Source organism: Galeopterus variegatus, unplaced genomic scaffold, assembly GCF_000696425.1.
Source record: "Galeopterus variegatus unplaced genomic scaffold, G_variegatus-3.0.2 Scaffold1298, whole genome shotgun sequence".
Lineage (NCBI taxonomy): Eukaryota > Metazoa > Chordata > Mammalia > Dermoptera > Cynocephalidae > Galeopterus > Galeopterus variegatus.
Window position 1 is genome coordinate 180,015 of NW_007727409.1, and position 4,641 is coordinate 184,655.

A 4,641-nucleotide genomic window follows, 5' to 3' on the forward strand; every position below is an offset into this window, starting at 1 on the left:
GCAAATCCATAGAGACAAGAAGAATGAGAGAGTATACAATAGCAATAAAATTAGGGGATCTAGAAAGCAGCTCTGGTTTCAGCTCCGACATGTAAAAAGTTTAGACATCATCATTTCTGTCCTTATGACAAGCAGGCTGGGTAGACTGAAAATAGATGATTTTTCTTAGACTCATCAGAGAACTGAAATCACAGGGCAAAATGTCATCCTGAAATCTGGAGAGACAGGCAGGTCCAAAGAGATTTAGCATCTGATATGTACTTACCTGGAATAGAAGCCAGTGACAGCCGTAAGCGGTAGGATCACTTACTTGACTTGTCAAAAATTACTATTTTGGCGAATTGTTGGAAAGTGAGTGTGGACTAGCATGAGACTGAGAAACAAGTGGGGGCCACAATCATATGAAAGGCCCCACACTATTGAGGGCTTTCCCTGCATTAACCTCACCAAGCTCTCATGGTAAGAGACTGAGGAAAAAGCCCCTTCTGGATCTGGCAGGAGTAGGAGGAAGAGTAACTATTGCGTAACCCCCAGAGATGAGTACTTCTCCATAAAAAGTCTACCTTCAGGTTGGGGGAGGCTTCAACATAGCGCCGTACTGAAACTTTGTCCCACCTGTGGAAGGGATTTCCTCCTCACTCCAGGCTGCTTGTACCACCTAAGGTGGGAAGGATATAGACAATAGGGAGTGGGCTTAAGGGAAATAGACTAGAAATGCTGCAGTAAGGGGAGGGAGTAGTGAAACCACTAGCCAGACTAAGTAAAAAAAGAAGAGAGAAGACCCAAATAACAAAAATCAGAAATGAAAAAGAGGATATCACAACTGATACAGCAGAAATACAAAGAAACATTAGAGATTACAATGAGGAGATTTAGACTTCTGAAGGAGGGACCCCGAGAGTGAGGCCCACTAAAAGAATGAGACTTAATCAGAAGATCATAGACTGATTTCCTTCCCCCATACCCTACCACCACATCAACAGGTTAAAAGAACTGTAACACAGAGACTCTCTCTGAGGAGCAGTACAAATAGAAACCCTAAAGCTAGGAAAGGAGACAAAAATAAGAACATCAGAGGAATTTGAAGCCTCTGGTACCTACAGTTACAGCAAACATTAAACACAACCCATATCTATCTATCTATATTTATATTTAAAAATCTACTTTATATCTATCGTGGGTACAGAAGGGAAGTGATCCCTTTACTCCCCATCATAAGGGTTGTTACCAACATCCCTATAACAAAGATTAACAAGAGAACAGCATAATGAATTTACTTGATCATACTTTTATGTGGCACAGGATCCTTCAGAATGAAGACCCAGAGACAGAGAAAACTATCCATTGTTATCCTCAGGTTCAATAAAGCACGGACAGCCATGTAGAACTGTGATTGGAGAAAGGGGTATGATCTCATGCTAATAGACTGAGTGGGGAACCCAGGAAGGCCTGTCTGTTCCGATTCTTTTTGGCCTCTCTGTGCAGCCTTCCTTCCTCCTGGGTATGGGTCAAGACCCTTCTAGAATGAGGGTCTTAATTTCTTTATGGCCAGCTGTTACACAGAAGGGTGGAGGAAGGTTGGAATAATCCTTTTAGGCTTTATGGCTGGCTTTAGAGAAAAGTGGTTCTGGTTTCTATGACACACCTTGGGTAAGAGGGATTCTAGTTTCTACAGTTTAGCTTGGGGGAGAATGAGGGGTGAGAGGCAGGAGGACAAGAGAAGGTCAGAGAGAAATTTTGCTTCTGAGGCCTTCATTGTGGGGTATCATTTTCTGAGACCAAGGATTATCTAGCTAGCTAGCTATGAGGGTACTTCAAAAGGTCATGGAAAGATTTATATTATCTTATAATTCTATTTTTCCACAAACTTTTTAAAGTACCCTTGTATCTCCCCTGTTGATTCTGTTTCTTTGTAAGAACTCTAACTAATAATACAAGAGTAGAATAAATATTTGAAGCAACAATGATCAAAAGTATTCTAAAATTAATGACAGACACCAAACCACAAACCCAGGAATCTCAGAGAACACCAAGCAAGACAAACACCAAACCAAACAAAAATGAAAACCAAAACCAAAAAACAAAAAACAAACCACACAAAACCCATACCTAGGCATATCCAAACTTCAGAGGACCAAAGACGGAAAGTTTGAAGGAAACCAGAGAAAGCAGATGGCTGAATAACTGACCTAGCAGTCTGAAGAAAGCCGAATCCTAAAATGGCAGTGGAGCATGTAGAGAGACAACACAATTTATACTATGGGATTCTCAAAAAAGCTCAGGAATTGATGGCACCAAGAACCTCGGAAAGTAGGAGTGATGGTGGGACTAAAAATAGAAGGCTTGGTTGATAGTGTTTAAGAAGCAATTAGCACACAAAGAAAAGCCCAGGATCAAATGGTTTCATTGGTGAATTCTATCAAATGTTTAAAGAAGAATCAACAACAATCCTTCACAAACTCAAAAAAATACGAGAGGGTGAACACCTCCAAACACAATCTTGTCAAAGGCATCACAAAAAAAGCAAACTATATATAAATATACTTCATGGAAAAGGTGCAAAGATCCTCAAAAATACTAGTAAACTGAGTCCAGCAGCATATTAACAGAAGTAATGCACCATGACAAAATGGGATGTATCCTGTGGCTCAAGATTGGTTCAACATATGAAAATCAGTTGATGTAATACACCATTTAATAGAATGAAGGGAAAAGAAACCACATAATCATCTCAATAGTTGCAGAAAAAGCATTTGATAAAAACAAAAGTGGATAATAACAAGAGTGGACAATAATATGGAGAAATTGGAACTCTCATACATTGCTGGTGGGAATATGATACACCTACCTGAAAAAAAGTTAAATATAGAGTAAACATATGACCCAGCAATTTCACTCCTAGGTATATACCCCAAAGAGATGAAAACATATGTTCACACAAAAACTTGTACATGAATGTTTATAGCAACATTACTCATAACAGTCAAAATGTGGAAACAACCCAAATGATCCTCAACTGATGAATGGATAAGCAAAATATGGTATATCTATACAATGGAATATCTTTCACTTACAAAAGGAATGAGATACTGATACATAATACAATGTAAGTAAATCTTGAAAACGTCATGCTAAGTGAAAGAAGCCAGATACAAAAGGCCCTATGTTGTATGATTTAATTTGTATAAAATGTCTAGAATAGGCAAATTTGTACAGAAAGAAATTAGGTTACTGGTTGCTGAGGGTTGGGGGAAGGAGGGAATGGGAGTGACTGCTAATGAATACATGGGTGTTTTGGGGGTGGTGATAAAAATGTTCTGGAATTAGTGGTGATTGTTGCAAAAATCTTGTGAGTGTACTAAAACCCACTGAATTGTACACTTTTAAAGGGTGAATTTTATGGCATGTGAATTATATCTTACTTTAAAAATGTAGATTATAATAATAGAATTTTTTCTCAAAGAGTTGTTGTGAAGATTCAAAGAGATAATGCATATATATAGTCTTTAGCACAATTCCTGGTATCATTTTAAGTGCTCAATAAATTAAAGGTGCAATTATTTCAAGAAGGAAGAGGAGGAGAAATCAAAATTAAAAATGCACACACTTATACTAAGCAATTCCACTTCTAGGAATTTATTCTACAGATACACTTTGCATACAGGCAAAATGATGAAAGTATAAGGTTATTATTGCAACATTGGAAACAACCTAAATGTCTATTAATAGAGGACTGGTTAAATAAATTATGGTACTGCTATATGCAGCTGTTAAAAAATGAGTGAACTCTTTGTGTACTCATATGGAATAACTGGCAGGATATATTAAGTGAAGAAAACAAAGGGCAGAATAGTAAGCCTGAAATGCCACCATCACATGTGAGTGTATTATCTGTTCCAAAGATAATATGTAAGCTTTATAATGTTTCAATTATGTAAGCTTTATATGTGTACCTGGTATTAATTTTTGTCCACAACTTGTGTGAAAAAAATATAACTTTATATTCAACAGTTCAACCTAATTTCTGTCCCTGAGATCTCATTTCACCAGTAATATTATTTATGACCTATCCCAATCTACCACCAAGACAGTGCCACAATCCTGATATCTTAAATAGTGCCAGGATATCAGTATTGGCAGCTGGTCCTCAATAATTTGTCCACATAGTTTGTCACTGAGTACATCTTGGATCTTACAGCTCCGTAGAATCTGGTGGCTCTCTGATGAATCCATGACACAGTTGGGACATGTAATCCTTCATAATGCTGCCTATGGTACCATGCGTTGGGATGCACCACACAGCAATACAGATAAAACTAGGATCATGGCTGATGATTTATTGATAGTTAGAATGATAGATAGATAATCACCTACTATGTGCCAGGCACTGTAAGAGACATAGGGGATACAGCAGTGAACAAAGCAGATGAAAATCCCTGCCTTCGTGGAACCTATATTGAAGAGGAAGAGAAGCCTAAGTCCAAAATCCTTTTACAAGGAAGAAAGCTGGAGTAAAGGTGAAAGCTTGTCTTGCCGATGTAATCCTAGACAGGATTTGGCAGTTGGTAGGAATGAGAAGTGGAACTGAAAACAGGGAAATGAATTAAAGATCTGTCTATGGAACAGCTGAGTCTGTTGCCC